This window comes from Periplaneta americana, chromosome 9 (genome assembly GCF_040183065.1).
Source record: "Periplaneta americana isolate PAMFEO1 chromosome 9, P.americana_PAMFEO1_priV1, whole genome shotgun sequence".
Lineage (NCBI taxonomy): Eukaryota > Metazoa > Arthropoda > Insecta > Blattodea > Blattidae > Periplaneta > Periplaneta americana.
The window spans coordinates 81,421,286-81,443,008 of record NC_091125.1 but is presented as its reverse complement, the minus strand read 5'-3'; positions in this window follow the sequence as shown (position 1 = coordinate 81,443,008).

Sequence of the window (21,723 nt, the reverse complement as noted above, 5' to 3'; positions counted from 1 at the left end):
TTGAAATCGCATTCAATATATTCCTACAGGCCTACTGTGTAAATATTTTCTTGAAAACCATATCTTTCAATATAGTTTTAAAAGCTCTATTATCAATATTTCTTATGTTAAGAGGAATTTTATTAAAAAGTTTCACACCCACAACAAAATACTGTATACATCTTGATTACACAACTTTATCACTTCGGAATATGTATGATAAGAACTTTCTTGTGTTAAATATTAACGTACCTTGTTAACATGTTTCGACCTATTTTCGGTCATCTTCGGAACTGGTCGTTGTTGGTCTTGGCGCCTCTTGTTTCCTGTGTGGGTGCGTTCGTAGCGTAGAGTCAAAGAGTGTATGTGTTTTGAAGTTGATATTCTCAACACACAACTCAACTTCAAAACACATACACTCTTTGACTCTACACTACGAACGCACCCACACAATAAACAAGACCAACAACGACCAGTTCCGAAGATGACCGAAAGTAGGTCGAAACATGTTAACAAGGTACGTTAATATTTAACAAAAGAAAGTTCTTATCATACATATTCCGAAAATACTGTAGCTATTTCAAACCTTGGCTGATCTACATATTATAGAAACAGTTAAGTTATGATTATTTATGGTCTCATGATAATGTACCATTTTACCAGAATCATATTCATTTAGGGGAAACTCGGCTAATTCCGCAGTAGTGTACATATGATTTTACTGCGGTTTAACAATAGCGTGAACATAAGTTTTGAGAGACTGTCGATAGGAGGCATGTCCTCTGCAGTGCTATAGAAAAAAAAATCAAGGATATTGGTCGACACCTCTGTCGCAATACAGTGAAACATCGAAAGTTGGCTGTTTTTCGTGTTTTGCTACACAGCTGTGAAGAAAGTGAGCATTGTTACATATAAATTGTTCCTTTTATGTTACTTCCATAATGTATTTCATAATTATTTACTACTGCAGAATTAACCAAATCCTAATGCGGATTTATCCGCACTGTTGCAGAATTACCCGAGTTGATCTTTTTCAACTGTAATGTATGTACAACTAAATATATTTGCATTTTAATATGTATCTTCATCTCATTTGGTAATGAAAGGTTTCGTCCATGTCTACATACCTTGATCATATTTTTCAATAAACATTTTGATAAAAAATATAATAGATTTACTTCTTAATATTGCGGAATTAGCCGAGTCTCCCCTAAATGTTCGTTTATGAACATAATATTAGCAAAAACCTATAATGAAGAGAGAGAGTTAGAATTTCAAATTCATTGAATTAGGGCTTACAATCTATCCACCACAGCTATGATTAATTTGCTTTTCTATCAGATACAAAGGCGAAGTACTGCGATGGAGCAAATATTAATTTCCATTTTTTACACAGTAACTAAATTATGTTTGCACTCATTATGTGAGAAAATATTTTTCTTGTCGTTTGTGTGCATTTTTGTCTACCTGCATGCAGAAATTTTGTTCACATTCATTTTCCACCATTCAACTCATGTGAAGTGACTGTCTAGTGCAATATGTTACTAGTCAGCGATGCCTACAATAGAGGAGGAAAGGAACTGGCCACCATACCCCATTATCTCCTGGCTTAGTTGCCTTATTGGTATCACTTATGAGGTTCAAACCTATCTTCGAACACTTGACTAAACAACAACAACCTCTTCTTTACAGTTTTTAAGATTTACAAATTTATTCTTGAAAGTGGAGTTCCTGCCAGATGAGCCTATGCATAGAATATACTATGTAATGATGAAGTAAGCCTATGTGGAAAAAAAAAATTGTTTATAATTTTTATGTAGGCTTCGGTAATGAAAAATAAGGAGAATCACGGAAAACCGGGTGAAATAAATGTGTTGTAACAGCCTTCAAAAAGATTATCCAAAGAGAGATTTTAATCTGCATTGGAAATATGTTTTTAGAGCCTCATGAATTATATCTGAAGCTAATTTCTAAATATAGTCCCTACCCTTGGCCAATTTCTGAAGAAGGGTTTTTATACCTGATAGACTGTGAAAGTCTCTTGTCACACACTACAAAGAAGAGCGGGTTGGTAATATTTTATGCACTCTTAGAAAAAATGGAAGGATTTAACTGATACTGACTTATTATAGTTACATTATAATCCAATTATCACCACAGCATGGCGCGTCCTCAGGTTGCGGATCGAGGAGACGGCCTTCAGATATGGAGTGTAGCTGCGTATATATTGAATAAGCAGTCGCAGACAGCCTATGAGGGGTGGTCCTCCAGCTTGGGGGTTGGACGAATGGCTAACAACCCATCACCGTAAAAAACTGCTTGTTACGAAACCTCAAAATAAGCCTTGGAATGGGGCCGAGACTTAGATGGGAGGATAATGTTAAAATGGATTTGAGGGAGGTGGGATATGATCATAGAGACTGTATTAATCTTGCACAGGATAGGGACCGATGGCGGGTTTATGTGAAGGTGGCAATGAACCTGCAGGTTCCTTAAAAGCCATTTGTAAGTAGGCCTACATTATAATCCAATGCAATTATTTCTATTATAGAGCGAGATATTTTTTTACCGGAATCAGTCATTCACTGCTATTATGAAATTATCATAGCTCTCGAATTTCCTTCCTTTCAAGTCCTCTTTTAGGATTGGGAACAGAAGATTGTCTAGTTGTAGAAGATCCAATTCTGCTGAATATGTTGGATAACGAAACATATGAAATCGAAATAAATTCAATATCACTTGAATTTAAAACGCTCTTTTAAAGAATAATTTATTTGCTCAGATTCACTTATTTTTGAGTTTGAAGTTTTCATGCAGTCTTCTTCAGGTAGGAGGATATAATATTATAACATAAATAGTGACATTATATTTCAGCAAATGAACCGTGAAAAGTTCTTCTCAATCCTAAAAGTGGTAACATAACTTTCCATGCTAATGCTTATGCTCGAAACGTTCTTAATAAGAAAAGAGGAATTATTCAATTACTATTTTTTTTTATCTATTTCGAGATAGAAATAAAAATGAACCTACGTTTTGTTTATAGTAACATAACTCTCTAAATCTTTGTTTCATCTCTCTGAAAACACTGGACATCTCAGGGCAACATATCGCTCTTCTAGCTTATGATCAGCATGTAACGCTTTAAGGATCAATCATGCATAAAACAAAATAGCTACAGACTAGAAAACTGCTGCGGAAAATAGGACAATATCGCTAAACAAAAAAAGACTGAAAAAGGTGTAGATCGTAAAGTCTATTTTGATATGCGGTTGGCTAAAATCATACCAGTTTCCCTTTCATATTAGCTGAAAACCTGTGCCGACGATGTCTTGTGAATATTTTCATACACAACACAGAGTGACAATTCTCGTTTATGAATAATGATGGACTTTATTTATTCTGTTACTTTTCCAATTTATCGATATAGTAATTAATTATCAATAGATATTTATAAGAAAAAAAAGAGATGACAAGGGAATGCGACTGGCGGTTGATCTGAGGAAAGGTTGTAGTTAATTTGCGCAGCATTACTATAAATGTTTTGAAAAAGTAATTTAGGTACATTTAAAAAGAAAATTATTAATATAATAAGATGAAACGAGCTCATTAGGGCAAACATTATTACGGACAATAAAATGATGTGACAAGTCTCTGATTTCAAATACTTGCAGCCCAGCCTGACGAATTCAAAATACACATAATGCAGTAAAAACTGAGTAGATTCAGATATCTCTTTGATATAATAGCCTATTATAACGCCACTAAAAAGTAAAATCTTAAAAAGATGCTACTAAGTTCACTCATAGTGATGGAATTTGCTTCCGTACGTTACGTGAAAGTGAACTTACGTTTTGTGAGAATGTCGTAAGCGACATAAATCAGATTACTATTATATTAACTGCATCATGCTAGTTATTCGGTAGTAATAGAATATAAACTTAGGACGATTGGATTGTCAACGTCGTCGTCGTCGTCGTCGTCGTCATCATCATCATCATCATCATCGTCAACAAAAACACCATCATCACTATCTCTATATCTTTTGACAAAATATAAGACACATCATAACATGAGTTTGTAATAAAATTGTGTACCGCTTTCCAAAATTCTTCGACAGTCTTGAAATATTGTCTATACTCCAGACTTGCTTCTCTTCTTTAAATTGTCATTATTAAGCTGTTAAGCTGAATATTTCTAATTCCGCCTGCATACATTGTACTTTAACTAAATGTTATCTAAAAATTGTAACACTTCTTCGAACGTAAAGACGTTATTTCTACTCACTCTATTTTTTATTTAATCCATTTAAGACCCATAATTCGTTTCTAAATCAAAAATCTACTCACATGAGATTGTCGCATTTAAGCACACTTAAATTCTATCAACCTGGGCCGGAATCGAACCCGCAACCTCGGGCATAGAAGGCCAGCGCTATACCAACTGCTCCAACCAGGCCGACTGTATGTACGTATGTATGTATGTATGTATGTATGTATGTATGTATGTATGTATGTATGTATGTATGTATGTATGTATGTATAATTATATAAATGTGGTTTATTTAAAGACACTCGCAACTGCAGAGGTTATGAATCAGTGTCACCAGTGTGTCGGAATTTTATCCCGCAGGAGTTCTTTTACAAGCCAGTGAATCTACTGACATGAGCCTGTCGCATTTAAATACATTTAAATGTCATCGACCTCGGCCGGGATAGAACCCGCAATTCCTTTGAACTTCTCCCATCTAGGATATCAAAGTCAATAGCTGCTTTATTTTCGTCATACGGAGTCACTAAGATCACAGAGTAGAAGGGAGACTGCGCGAGATAAGGACTAGCAACACAATCCTTCGGGTGTTATTGAGAATTCTAGCAGTAGAGGTCTCTTGAATCGCATTTTGGATATTTCAATTCAATAAGTGTGAAAGGGTCGAGAAACTAATATCGAGAACACGCGAGAAGCCGACGGCTTTATGTGCACGAGAGTTAATTTAATTAATAGCGGAGTTTGAGTCGATCGCAATATAAGTTCTAGGCAGGCACAATTAAAAGATCCTTCATTAACAACTTTGTATCTCCATCGAACACTCAGCGACTAATGGAAATTCCTTCTCGTCTTGTTTCAAACCGATGAAATCATCCAGTCGTACGAGCAAACAATCAGAGCACAGTCTAAGCTTGATTCGTTTTGATACTTTTCCCTGTTTCTTACAACAAACCTTTTCGTCTGAGGAGCTCCTTCAATTTTGCTTCCTTCCCTTTCCCAGTTTTCATTATGTAACGTCAAACAGTTTTCAGTATAAATGGGATATGTGAAGTTAAAATTAAACCATTTTCATTATTACGAGTATATCATTCAGTTAAGAGAATATTTATCGCCAAAGAGACTTTCATAGGCTTTGTTTCCCAAAATTTTAGTCACAAATTTGCAAGTTCTACTCGAACTCGACTTTGCAATAGCGGATTTTATTGATCATTGAGTTTAAGTAAAAAGTGACAGATATTAAATCAAATTGTAACTCAGACGTCAATTATTTGTGTGAAATGATATGGAACACATTTTCTCTAACATAACGACATTACTGTAAATTTATCGAAAATGAAGCGTTAATAGCCAGCTTAGTCTAACATTCTTCTATATTAAATCTACCTCTTTTGTAAATATCAGCTTCATGAAGTGTTACGATGACAGCCATCGTGTTGCTGAGTGGAAAGCGACTATTCGTGATATAAGGATGATGATGTGATTAATGTCAATAGAATATTAGTATGATGTTAGAAAAGAAAAAACAATACTTTGCCAGAATCTGCTACAAAAGAAGGTTCACATCGTAGAGCCGATTTAATTTCAACAAACAGATGTACACAAAGAGCAATCATTATCGATCCGACTATCAGGTTTGAGAGAGATTTACAACATGCTGATGAAGTGGATAAAGAGAAGAATTCAATCTATGAGGCCTGGATCCCTTATCTGGCATTGAAATATAATCTTTCAGAAGACAATTGGTCAGTTATTGGCTTATTATTCGGTTGTAGAGGAGGAATTTGTAAATTATCATGGACTTTTCTAAAAAAATCTTAAAGTTTCTCTCAATTGGTTGTGTGAAACTTCCGTTTCAATAAAGGACTCTTTGAATATTCTTCACCATCATTTATATTTCAATCAACCCAACAATAATTTAATTATTAATTATTCTCTTTTTTCGGATTTTATAATCTAGTCAAAATTATTTAGTACAAATCCAATTTTTTAATTCTATGTTATTTGTATAAAAATTGCTTCCTTTCTTAACCCTTTTCGCTCGAATGAATCCATTTGGAATCACTAACATTTCTGTAATCTGTGTCTCATATGATTTGCCTGATGATTCCATTTGGTATCTTCAGAAGTAGTTTCGTTCTTTACTGATAGAGTGCAGCACGCGCCAGTTCCTTGGCCAGCTGTTATTAGAAAGAGGATTGCTTTGTTTTTTTGTTTCTACATGGTGCCTCTACGATCTTGTGGACCCATAATTGTAGAAAATCATGAAAGATATGTAAAAATTCAGGTCAGAAAGGGTCAAATCACTTTGTAAATAGTTTTCTGTAATTCAGGATCTCTGTGGTCACCGATATACTTAGGTTGATGTCATTGTGATTAAATATATTTTCCGTAAATTACATTAATAAAATAAGATTTTCTGGAATGGAAATTCGACGCTCGAGCATTGGGAATAACTTCCTGTTACATTGGTCTCAATATCACCATATTTGACCCTTTCTGACCTGAATTATCTTTTGTGGGTGAAACAATTTTTTTTGCATCTATCTTATATTTTGACCTAAAACCATGGAGAAAGAAAAAACAAAGCAATCCTTTTCCTAATAACAGATGGCCAAGGAACTGTCGGGTGCTGCACTCTATCGGTAAAGAACAAAACTATTTTTGAGGATACCAAATGGAATCATAGGCAAATCATATGAGTCAGAGATCACACAAATTTCAGTGATTCAAAATGAACTCATTCGAGCGAAAAGGATTAAAAAGAGACATCAAATGAAAAATACATAGGCTATTATCAGCTTATGAGAAAGTAACTAATGGTTAGCTATTTTAACTTGATTTACTTACTTACTTACTGGCTTTTAAGGAACCCGGAGGTTCATTGCCGCCCTCACATAAACCCGCCATTGGTCCCTATTCTGAGCAAGATTAATCCAGTCTCTATCATCATAGCCCACTCCCTCATATCTATTTTAATATTATTTTCCCATCTACGTCTCGGCCTCCCCAAAGGTCTTTTTCCCTCCGGCCTTCCAACTAACACTCTATATGCATTTCTGGATTCACCCATAAGCGCTACATGCCCTGCCCATCTCAAACATTTGACTTGATTATTGAAAATAAAATAATAGGTATTTTTAATAGGATTCAAGGGGAAATTTTGATCATAATGACCACAAAGAGTAAAGCACATGTCATAAGAGACACACATTTTTTTTTAATTTCATGAGCATACAAGTCGACCGTCTGTGAATGGAGCTATTCTGAATACCTTCCTTCATCCCATCAACCTTTATCGAGCTACTGGCAAGTTAGAAAGCTCTCTTGGAACCAAGTCCGGACTGTAGGAAATATTGATCCATCTGGTCTCTGTCAAATACGTTCAGCAGCCGCTGTGTCTATCTTTCATTAACGCATCTGACCCACTTCCATTCATCCTTCCATTCACCACATTTTTAAGTAAACTTCACAAGACTGACGAGAACGTTATTCGTATTCATAACTTTGCAGCCGACAGATATTCATCACTGTCTTAATTTAATTAACGCGACGTAGTTCATTCTATGATCTTCGAAGGCTCATGGCCAACACGTGAAACTCTGATAGAAAGTAGCCCGGGCTCAGTCCCCGACTGCGACGAACGTGACGTTCGTGGTGCACGAAGCCAAGATTGCGAGGGATTTTCGGAGTCATCCCGTTTTTCTCTTCATCATTCCCAGTACTTGCTGGAGCAATTACTATATTATTAACTGACCGAAACCTAAATACATCGTTTTTTGATCCAGCAATCTCCACAGTTTCCTTCATTATGATCCTTGTATAACATGCTCTTTTATTTTGTCATTCACCGCCCGTGTCACGCATAACCTCGTAGTATAACCATGGGCACACAGGTGTTAGTGGTATCAATTCTAGACGACTCGGAAATTCATTACAACGAAAGAGTATCTCTTGGAATATCGAAGACTGTAGAAAACTGAGGTACGGACAACCGTCACCAGGGACATTTTATTTATTTATTTAGCTATTAATTTATTTATTTCTTAATTTTTTATTTGTTTATTTATTTATTTACTTATTTTCTTACTCACTTCCTCATTCATTCATTCATTAATTAATTCATTCATCCATTCATTACTCATTCATTCATTCATTCATTCATTCATTCATTCATCCACTCATTATTAATTAATTTATTCATATCTGACAGAATTAAGGTCCTAGGGTCTTCCTTTCCTTCCTACCATAGAACATTATATCTCCGGCTTCACAGCAAGAAGGGTCGCCTTCCGGATCCTAGTTGCCATCTTCTTCTGTCCTCCTAATCTCTATCTTGTAACTCTCTCTGTGACATAGTATTTTTAACTCCTTTAATCCATGTATCTCGCGGTCGCCCTCTTCTTCTTCTCCCATTTGGAACCCATTTCAAGATAGTTTTCGGCAGTCTTTCGTTTTCCATCCGCTAAACATATCCGTACCAAATTAATTGTCTTCTTTATATTTCTTCGATGACTGTTTTTTCTTTATGTACAGGTCTTCTAATATCTTCGTTCTTGACCCTATCTAGTCTTGACTTCATGGCTGATCTTCTCAGGAAATCCATTTCATTAGATAGAAGCTTATTTTTCATACGCTCAGGTATCTGCCAAACTTCACATCCATAGAGTAATGTGCTTTTAACTATGGATTCATATATCATCATTTTTGTTTTTGTCCTAATATTTTTCTGCCATAGAATACAACATATAATAACATAAAAATAATACTACAGTACAACCTCAATTATCCGTCACCTTATTAACCGATTGACGGATTAACCAACAGTTTCTCTAGCTCCTTTTTTATTGCAGACAAATTACGTACAGTACTGTACGTTATGTTAGTGCATATTTGTTCTGCAGAGGGTTATTAATTACAAGCCTTTACCCTTACACAGTATGTAGTAGGAGTGTTTTCGTTATTGGCAACAGGGACATTTACTTGTGGGAGGGGGTGTTTTTTTCCCAAATTGTAAAATAGTCACTACATACTTTCAAAGAAATTACCCCAATAACTTTCAACCCATGTGCCATTCAGACCTAATCCTTACAATTCGAGTGGCCGTACCGTGTACTTCTATGCACAATGTTAACCACGAGTTTAGAATTTATTGTTTTGTATAATTTTTAATATTATATAATAATTTGAATAGTTTTAATTATGAATTATTTTTTAGAATCGTTTTCTTGACATTTTCTGTTTCTGAAGGTGCTTTAGGTTTATCATGTAAGAATTTAAAAGTCGAATAGACCCAAACAAATTGAGATTCTACACCCAAATGTAAGTTAATCGATTTATTAAAGTTTAGAATCATATTATAATTTTATGTATAAAAATTAATAAAAAGACACAATAAAACATTGCAACCAAACTGAAACGAAACTGAGTATGTAATTGTTAAAATTAGTAATAATAGCAATTCTACTAATATTTAGTAGGAATGATTATAATTACATTAATAATAATCATATGGTAAGAACACTTGTTTGTACACATCTGAAGTCTGATTAGTGTAACACATAGCCAATCGTCGATATATCCAATGGAGAGGCATTATCTTCTTGCTTAGTTGCCTCATAAGTGATTCCTTGTTGGTATCATTTGTGAGGTTCGGACCTGTCTTCGGGCAGTAATAAACGAGTAATAAATATAGTTTTCAATAATACAGACTCTTATTTTCTTATTGAAATTTCTTCGATCGTTATTCAACTTAGGACAATATTTTATTGCATATCTTGTCTTCGTATGCAACAAAGAATTCACACTCCATTCTTCTTTATATTTCCTTAAATCTATTTCTTTTCTTTTCATCGTCCGTCACTATGTCTAATTGTGTTGATTATTCACTAGTAGGTCGTAGTGGAGGGAGAAAGAAACATGTGATATTATGAAGTATTTGACCCAGGGAGTCAGAGTTGCCCTATCCTGTACTACTAGGTTACTTAGCGTCGGTGGAATTAATGAAAGGGGATGGTATTTGGTGAGTTGAGGCCGAGGATTCGCATGTATTACCTGATAATTCACCTTACAACTTGGGAAAACCTCGGAATAAATCCGAGCAGGTAGTCAGCCCAAGTGGGAACCGAAACCATGCCCGAGGACCTCAGAATCAGCAGGCAACCCGCCAGGTAGTATATGCCTTATAATGAGACCGTGTTTTATGGCATGAAATAAAGAGAAGAATAAATAAAATGGGAAGTAATAGAAAGCTATACGATGTACAGGGTGGAAGAGAAATAACCTTGCAGCTTGAAAGGGACGATAGAGTACACGTAAATGAATAGAAAACCTATATTACGTTTTGTGATTAAATGCACGGTTAATTAGAAAATTAAGTTTGAAGTTTGAGCAGTCCGTCAACATCGTCGCTAACACACTCTACTCGCGATACAGATGTAAGAGGTCAACGAACTCGGTGAGTCTCTGTATGTAAGCTGCATTCTGCCGAAACGTTGCCACTCTCTCGCTTTATGCAATAGCTTTAATTTAGGGGGTTTTAAAATTAAATTTACACGAAAACCGTTCACGCCATTGTAATACGTCAGAGGAATAAATTATTCTTTATTAGATTTTTTAACGATATGGACAAAAATCACGATCATACTCGCAATAGTTACCCAATAAGAGATTGTTAAATATTTGGGGAAAAAAAAAAACATTTTTTTTCTGAAAAAACTATGAACTTTCCACCAGTCTATTATAATTTGTTGTTACATATAACTAGGTTTGGAAGTAAATCCCGAAAAGACAAAGTATATGATTATGCCTCGTGACCAGTATATTCTATGAAATAGATATATAAAAATTGTAAATTTCTCCTTTGAAGAGGTGGAAAAATTCAAATACCTGGAAGCAACAGTAACAAATATAAATGATACTCCGGAGGAAATTAAACACAGAATAAATATGAGAAATGCCTGTTATTATTCGGTTGAGAAGCTTTTATCATCCAGTCTGTTGTCAAAAAATCTGAAAGTTGGAATTTATAAAACCTGTTGTTCTGTATGGTTGTAAATCTTGGACTCTCACTTTGAGAGAGGAACATGGGTTAAAGGTGTTTGAGAATAAGTTGCTTAGGAAAATATTTGGGGTTAAGAGGGATGACGTTACAGGAGAATGGAGAAAGTTACACAACACAAAACTGCACGCATTGTATTCTTCACCTGACATAATTAGGAACATTAAATCCAGACGTTTGAGATGGGCAGGGCATGTAGCACGTATGGGCGAATCCAGAAATGCATATTGAATGTTAGTTGGGAGGCCGGAGGGAAAAAGACCTTTTGTGGAGGCCGAGACGTAGATGGGAATATAATATTAAAATGGATTTGAGGGAAGTGGGATATGATGATAGAGTCTGGATTAATCTTGCTCAGGATAGGGACCAATGGTGGGGGGCAATGAACCTCCGGGTTCCTTAAAAACCAGTAAGTAAGTAAGTAAGTAAGTAAGTAAGTAAGTTACATATAACATGAGCTATTCACTCTGGAAATCTGCAAGGTCATTTCACTTTCATCCTGTATACTGTATTCGAAATTGTCTTTAATCAGAAAGAAATCTCTCATGGTTAATTGTATTATTACACATTCACACTCACATTATAATCAAAGTCGATTCACATCTGTTCCTAATGGAGTAAGTTGTTATTTTCAATCGTATTAAGTACACTGTTGCTCTAAGCAACTTGTTGCTACGTCACTATGGGCGCAACTTGATGCCCCCCCCCATTTACTAATGTTAGCGTTTAGCTACATATTGGAAAATATTAGACGCGACCGCTCAAACATCGATAAATAGTCCATTTGTGAGTCGGAAGCAAAGATGGATGGAAATGGAATTTTTAATGTAGGCCGATTTATGAAAGTGAGGGTGAGGACGAGAGAGGGGGAGTTCATGAATGGCAAATGGAAATCAAGAGTTCAAATATTCATGTTCCAAGTGGAATTAGCTTATACTCGTAATCATCTCTCAATTTAAAAACTTTTTAATGGTCCTCATTGCGAGAGAAGCGTTTATGTATATAAACTGGGCATGGTGCATACGCATGTGTACAATAAAATAGTCTTTAACTTCAAATCATAACAATAAAATTCGAAAGGAATACGACGAGGATTACAAACTGTGTTCACTGTAGCCAATATGATTGTGTATACATTCTCTAATTACCAAGGATACACTCCGCTGTTATTTTGAAACTGAAAAAGCACAAACAATAATTTTATACATGACAGCAATGATTGGAAAAATTATACCTAAAACCATAAGCCATCGATATGATATTATTAATATTAGGGCTCACACGATTGAATCGGCAAAGTAACCATGTTACAGGAGATGAATTAAACTTTCAAACGTAACTTATTAGAAAAAATATAAAATTATCATAAAAGAAACACACTCCGTTCATGCAACAAATGGAAAACAAATTGATTCCTGCAAACTGTAAACTCGTAGGCAGAAGTGACATGACAGTACCTGGATGCAGATGTCTTGACTAACAACTTCTTAAAGTTTGATTAGTGATGATGTTGATGGTGATGTTGACGGTGATTACGATAATGTTGAGAAAAACACATTTTTCCTTCAAATAATTTCATAGTAAAATAAATAAATTCAAATGTTTTCGAATGTCTATTTTAGTCAAGGCGCTGATGTTATCCGTAGAATATTCTCTCGTTCAGTTACCTAACTTCTGATATAGCTATAATTTTGCTGTCTATCATATTTTAAACTTTGTTTGCTTTTCTCCCCGTAGAATATTTCTAATGTCTTAAGAAATATATATTATGCAATTTTTTTAAAGTCATCAGTACATATATGTGTGTAAGCCTACTTGAATAGTGAATACTGGGTGTTCAGTTCAAAGTGTGTCATGGATCGCTGTATGCCGTCATGTGGCTAGTCGATGAGCCTAGAGAATTCAATCTTCCTACACTTCCGCAGAGGTGTATTACTTATGTGCCAGAGAGGTTGCCTAGCAAGTACGGCGTTCATTCAGAAGAGTACTTACCGATATGTACGGTAACGCCGGTAGTGGCAGGAATGTGAACTGTTTCGAAACATGTACTGAGGTGAGCTTTTCTTACTGTCGGGATATGGGGAGAGGGTTAAAACGATTACTTACGTATTTGTTGCCATTAACTTGGACGGTCAACATGGACACGGAGCATTTGATTTGTGTCGTGGAATGTTGCCGTACGCAATCGATGATAACAAATACCCTGCGTATGACTTGGCCGCGCAAAACACAGTTCGAAAGAGGTTATGGTAGCACACAGACCGTACAGACCGCCATCTGTTGCTACGACGTTCAAGTTATACCGTACACGTTCTCAAGTTGAGATTGAACGCCTTGATTAATAGGCAACTTCTCTGACACAAAATCTGAAACTCGCTTCAAATCGCTGACTCATCAACAGTGACGTCATGACACACTTTGAAATGAACACCCAGTAGTGAATAAGGGCCATATTCATAGACATTCTTAGCCCGGGCTTCCGGTGGATGATCAGCGAACTAACGTTTTCCGTATTCATAAACCAGTTTTAGCGATATGATATGAATCCTGTACAACTAATCAGTCGATAACCGGGGCTAGTTTAACACGCTCGTAACGCGGGCTAGCTAAATGTCTGTGCATAGCACCCTAAGATTCGGATAAAGTAGCTTATCACGATAGACATCCTTGGTCCGTCCGTTTTGTTTACAAACATTAACTAGTTGTCGCGTGTCCATCAGCCGACAGTAATGACGACGTCTATTTATTTGCTATCGGCTATACTGTCCATTCACTGACGTTTTAGCTAGAGAGTGGGCAGCGCTCTTCCCAGCAGGAAGAGTTTTAGATAGTGGAAAGGGGTAGTGTTTACTTAGTCTGAAGCAAGTCAAAACAACTATATAGCCTTCCTGATACAGCTACTTTATACGAACCTTAGTGATATCTTATTTCATTATGCGCAAAGTCTTTTTTGTACAATCCAGGAAAGAAAATATTTTCCACTTGGGATGTATGGTAAATGATTTCATGTATATGTACAGTATGTACATTCATGTATGCATGTATGTATGTATGTATGTATGTATGTATGTATGTATGTATGTATGTATGTATGTATGTATGTATGTATGTACGTACGTACGTACGTACGTACGTACGTAAATCAATGCAGTACATAGCAAATTAGTCACTGAAAATTAGATTCAGACCCCGTATTGAAGTAAGGAGATTACATTTCTAACAAAATATTCACTACGAGTAATTTGTGTTTGTTAAATTATTGCACTTTGTATTTCGTTGTGCGATGTCAAGTACAGTTCGCTACAGTCATCGTTAACACTTTTGCCTCTCAAGAAATGTAACTTGAAGATGCGTTAAAAATTGTAAACTAATAATTGAAGTACACAACTCTTAATTAACAATCGAATGCTTATGATATTAGCTATTTTGTACTGATTTATTAGACAGAATGGGTGAAAAAAGAATGATGCTGAAACTGAACAGAAAGGGGAAAAGAAATTGGCTGAGAAGAAAATATCTACTGAAGGATACAATGGTAGAATGGTGAACGGGAGAAAATTTCGAGGCAGAAGAAGATAGCAGATGATACACGTCATTAAGATAAATGGATCATAGTTATGCGGAGACTAAGAGGAAGTTAGAAAATAGGACAGATTGGGCAGAACACTATGAATGAATGAATAGCTACTGATCTCTGTACACTGCTATAGCCATAACTATTGACTTAATGAACCGTTAATTGAAGAATGGTCTAATCAACTACTAAGTTACAAACAATATTCGGAAATGGATTGATACTAGTTAGAGGTAGGTACAGCTCATGCTTTTTGTCAAGATATTCCCCCACTCTTCCTATAGAGCTGCGCACGACATCGGATGAGTCTACTAACGAATTATAGGGGAATGGGTTAGTTTTTGCCTTGAACTCGGTAGACACACACCCGACTTTCCCTTCTACTTTTACTCCCTCCACTGAAACGTTGTTCCCGTACTGCACATCGCGAGTGGCTTGACAAAATGCATGAGCTGTACTAGTGTGTGGTTTTCGCCTACGTTAAACTTGTAGGGTGCTATTCATAGACATTTCGCTAGCCCGGGCTACGAGCATGCTAAACAGGATTCATATCATATCATATCATATCATATCATATCATATCATATCATATCATATCATATCATATCATATCATATCATATCATATCTCTGACACTGGTTTATGAATACGAAAAACGTTAGTTCGCTGATCATCCACCGAAAGCCCGCGCTAAGAATGTCTATAAATACGGCCCGTACTGTTTCCTCCCCTTGTCCCTTTAATGACTGATACAGTTCAAAGGTCTCTTCTCGTCAGGAGGTGTTCCAGTACCTATCGTGTACTGGTCATCTCACCCTTTGATGTACAATGTGTAATTATTATTATTGCATTGCTCCCTGATGACTACAAAATTTCATTCATCATTAATTTTGTCATTTTACCTACCCTTTAGAGTTCAGGCATCAAATCCGTCATTTTGATGATTATGTAGCCAGCAACGTAGTTTAGTCGACTAAAGCGCTTGCCTGCCGATCCGGAGTTGCGCTCGGGCGTGGGTTCGATTCCCGTTTGGACTTATTAATTGGTTGGGATTTTCCGAGTTTTTTCCCAAACGTAAGGGGAATTTCAGGTAATCTATGGCGAATGCTGGCCTCGTCTTGCCAAATACCATCTCGTTATCACTAATCCAGATGACGCTAGATAACCTAGTAGTTGATACAGCAGCGTTAAGTAACGAAGTAAAAGAATCTCTCTTGTGTACTGATTAACGTTGTTGCAGTAATTTGAGTATCCATCTCGTTTACATTCCTTTTCAGTTATCAGTTGAGCCTGAATAATTATAAATTCCTGTGGGAAAAAAAACGTTTTTAACATGCAAATTCTACAATTTATAGGAAAGGAAAGAAATTGATTTTCTTCTAGAATTATATTGAAAAAGTTTACTCTTTTTTTCTTTTCATTCCATGGTACGTGTAGACCTATAACAATATGTTCAAGTAAAAAAAAACACAAGAAAAAGAGCTTCCTTATCTAGAATAAACAAAACAATGTGTTTTGCCATGCAAGAAGTTTGTAATAGTTGCTTACATTGCAAGTTACAATTTTTTTAGCTACAGACTGATTACAAACTTTCTGCTCCCGCACAACTATTGACAAGTGAAATGTAACCAGCAAAATATCTGGTTTTCCAATATTAACTAAATGGACATACTTTCCATGGCACACACAACCATTCTCAATAATTGAAAAATTACTTCCACAAAAAATGCGTGTTTTGACCTTTTCCCCCTCAGCTATAGCTTTCTATCAGTAGAAATATGGAAATATCTTCTCTAATGTGACATTTCGATGACCATCTCATTCACATTCATATCCATATATAGGCCTATATATTGCAATTTCCAGAAATCTTATTTCGCCTTTTAGAATTTACTAGCGTCGTTTTGGTTTGACTACATAATATGTTTCCCACGTTACATTGTTTCTACATAAAAATTCTTCAAATCCGAATTTGGTTCCCGGAGGAAAATTGGAGCTTTATTTCCCTCCCATCCGGATGGGGTATGTGTTTTACTTAGTTCTTTAACGCTTCTGTATCAACTACAAGGTTATTTAGCGTCGATGAAATTAGTGATATCGAGATGGTATTTGGCGAGATGAGTCCAAAGATTCGCCACAGATTACCTGACATTCGCCTTACGGTGGGTAAAACGTCTGAAAACACCGAAGCAGATAATCAGCCCAAGCGGGAACCGAATCCACGCTCGAGCACAACTCCGGTTCGGCAAATGCCTCAGCCGACTGAGCTACGCCGGTGGCGTCTTATTTTGTTCAAACTGATGGTCTCACCCTTACTTGCGTTTATATAGTAAGGTATTATAATTCTTACAACAGTGAGAACGAAAAGTATCAAAGAGCGCAGTGTCATAGCGATCATAATAAGGACACGATGATGACAACGACCACAATGATGATGATAATGATGATGATGATGATGACGATTTTCATGATATTTGAAGGGATTTTCACTATTATATTAGTATACAGTACAAATTATTATTTTATAAAGTGATTATCCTTATTTTTCTAGCTAGGGTTCTTCGTGCTGCGTCACTAATTTTCTAATAACAGTACTTTATGAAACCGCACACTAAATACGTGGAAATGGACGAGTTGGTCGTTCAGTAACGTTGGCCCATTAGGTCGTGTGGGGAAGCACGCAGTAGATAACATTTGAATGTCTGAACGATTATAAAGAGGATTCTACTGAAGGCATTTTCCCATAAATGAGAATCGTTTACATGCAATGGGCTAGAATAAACTAAATAAATAAATATGAACTAACATGGGCGTTTTATTGATGCGCCATTCGGAATGAAATTGCGATATTTATTTACAAAATACATATCGTGGGTGGTTAATGTCAGAGGGTTATATTCAGAACTAATACCGAGTACTGTGATAGCGGCTGTAGACGATTTACAAAACATTTATTCCGTTTAAAACTGATCCTAAAACAATGTGACAATATGGTTACTCAGCTTCACTTTCATAGATTACTATAAACGGTGCCGTGCAATGGCACATAATTTTTCATTTTACGTTTCAGATATCAAATTGTTAATCAATATGTTGCGTACTATTGCATTTTATTAATGTCGACGGCCTAATGGAGAGAATTATTAAAATACCAATAAAATGGTTGTTTAAAAAAAATGCATATTTATTCCTGGAAATATTAAGGACAATAACCTGAAGACCGGGTACATACATACATACATACATACATACATACATACATACATACATACATACATACATAATACATACATACATACATACATACATACATACATACATACATACATACATACCATTTATGACTGTACGAAATTAGGAAAGGAAAGAGAAACACTAATCCAGTCTATAGGCCTACATAAATGTGGTGGGAAGTGGCCTGTGAAAAAGACAAAATGAGTGAAAAGTTATACAGGGACATCACTTTATTTTTACCAACATTTTAAAAATTAACCTGGCTATACTCGGAAACACTGTTACCCCCTTCCATTACAGGAGTTTGGTGTTACTAGTACAATATGTAAACAAATCATTTTACTAGCTATAGGAGGAGAGAAAAGTAGTGTATCCATTTATGTTACAGCGAAATACAGTATTACGATTTTTAGTTTGATCATTACTTTTACAGTATTTTATCAAAAAACAGTAGAATAGTAATTTTTTTTCACAAACTCAACTCTTCATATTCATTATGTAATGTCTACTTTATTCAGCATATTACTAACCTAATTTATTCCTGAGAATTTTGTGAGCACTTCCGTAAGAAACCCCAATTTCTACAGCTAACTTCTTGACCGACTTATTAGGACCTCGCTGCATCCTTTCTCTAGCATCTTCTACAGCATCTTCTGTCACAGTTAATAAAACCATTTGTTAAAATACTTTTGATTACGATAGGTATAAATCTATGATTTGCCCCACAAATTTCAGAACATTGACCTTTGCTGGCCATCATACACTTTTCTTCCTTTCTGTACACTCTGTTGCTCTAAATGTATCTACCAGATTAATGACATTTCTACGAAAATACTCCATAATGATATAATCAGGAAATTGTGAGAAAAACTGTTGTTCACATTCGGTTATATTGTAATTCCAGTTTCCATCATCGTCCTTCATACCTACAAACAGTAAAACAAAACTCTTGTTTAAATAATGATGTTAAGTACCGTACCATATTATAGGGTAACGTACTTTCGGTAACTCTAATCTTCACTTGTGCTCAGTCCACACAGATAAATTCAGTTATGCTACACACGATACCTGTGTGAAAATAACCTTCAATAATATAAGCACTTTCTTCTATAGAAAATGCAACATATTTCTGAAACACACTGTACTCTGTACGGTTTATTTCACTGCTAGCAACACGGCCGTAAGTTTGTGTGACTGACGTTAGCAAGGACATTAGTGAAAGGGGTGGGGTCAAGTACATTCAGAAACGCAGGTACAATAAAAATTGAAGTAAAAATAAAATGATGTCCCTGTATAAAATATTTTATAAAGTTCATAAATAGTATAGACTTTGAACAACTGCAAGAGGCCGGCTAGTATATAAGGATAAGTATTTGGGAAGATAAAGAGGCTAAAAGTCAGAATTAAGTGATAAGGGCCGAAAATAAGTTACTTATATTCTGTAAATAAGCTAGATATTAGAGGATGTAATTAATTGAAAATAGGCTCATCAACAAATACTGTAAATATTTAAATGCTAGATTATGTAAATAGATTCTTGTACTTCATAGATTAGGAATAGGAAAATAAGTTAGACTAAGAGGTAACAATATTACCTTGACAGTTATACATCGTAGATGAACTACACTAATCCATACTTAACCTAGAATAGCAACATAACAATATATAATGTAAATCGATTATGTGCTCGAAGGTAAACATAATCATGTAGTATTACTTCTCATTTGTAATGGAACATGCTGCTCGAAAAAGGTACATACATACATACATACATACATACATACATACATACATACATACATACATACATACATATCGTACGGTTCCCGCGAGAACCGCGCGTTGTTCTGCGCATAATTTTGCCGCCGGAACGCAGTTTTCGAGACATGTCTTCATCACTAGTCTCGCCGGCCTTGTGATCCGACAGGTTTTTTGTGAATGTTTGGAGTTACCGCACTACTTTGTCTACATGGCGGTGTCTTTTATTTTCGCTATGTTTATTTCTTCAGAATTTATAAACGATTCTATTATAAGCTTTTTGGACATCGTTACCGAGAGGTTGGCGACCTTCAGTGCGGAATAAAAAAACGTATTTATACTTCAAAATCATTGTGCAACCAGACTTCCATGCAGCATTCAGACATCGCAGTCTAGTAGCTTAGTTTCTGAGAGTGGCGCAGGCACATGTATGAAGATTTTAGCGTCTGAGCGGTACGATTCGGGACAATGCTTCCTGGTAAAAAATTGTTTCTTGTGAACCCCTGTACCACTACTATAAGCATGTAACATAGTCATGCGAACAGCCTGTATATAACAACCCAGGTAATTCTGATGTAAAAAAAGCAAAGTAGTGAATGTTTATAAGTCTGACACAGAAATACATCACTTTGATGTCGGAATATATTGCGAGTGGATAAATAGAATATTTTATTAGTATAATAAACACAAGGTTTACTGCACCAACGGTAATATTGAAAAAAGTCAAAACAAGAATAAGCGTGTGTTCAGAAAATCAAACAAAAACAATCACATGATTCCATACAAATGGAACCATATTTCAACGCGAAATACTTTCCATACTAATATTCCAAATATTCAATTTTCAGTTCATTTATTGGACTCCTATAAATATATTCTGCTTAGATAACAAAAGTAAATCGATTCTCTTGCGTCACAGCTGTCCTAGTTAAACCAACGCAAACCAGCATTTAGTCTCTGACGCAGTCTATCGAATTCTGTATTCTCCCGACCTCTCGAATGATAAGAGCCCGAATTAACAAAAGAAATGAGACTGGTGGTGTTTTGCAATGAAGTGAAACGGTTCAGATATTATTAGCACTGCTCTCTTCCAGCAGTGATGCATTCAAGGGTTGCTCGTGGGAGAATTCCTCCCGCCCCCACATATTCCAGGACGTCCTCCCACGGATATTTAAGACTTTTTAAATATAAGATATATAATTAACTTTTTTGTGATCTTTCAGTAACTAAAATAAATTTTATTATGTCAATTTTCAGGTAGTTGTTTCCTTGAAGGTTAGTGTTCTGCCGGCCAATCTCGATTCGTTGAAATTTAAACTGTCTGAATTTTCAGTCTTGATTGTTACTGTGAAAGAAGTCAAGAGTGCTGTTTTTTATTGGCGTACTTTTCAGTGTTAATTGTTTAGCAAATATAATATTGTTTTACTAAAATACGTGTAGCATATACAAAGAGACATTGTTTAGTTTTCTTAAAAAGAAAGACTTATTGAGGAATCAATGGAATGTGCATCCATTGCATTTAAAGAATAAAATAGTCAATTGACCTTACAGTAAATAAAAGCGAAATATGTGAACCGGTAATTCCATCTGTGTTACCTTCATCTAGTGCTGTTAGTTGTCGGTGAATAAAACAGTTGAATGCCAAATCAAATAAAAATAAATGGGAAAATAAATATGATTGATTGTATTTCAATCGTACTCGAGATGGTTCATTCTGTAAATTGTGTGAAAAACATAAAAAAAAATACCTCGAAGCGCTTCAAAAAATAGTTGGACTATTCATATCATAATTGCAGAAAAGCTGCTGGAAGACGCATTTAAGCGGTGAATAATTACTACTTGTATGCCTACTAAA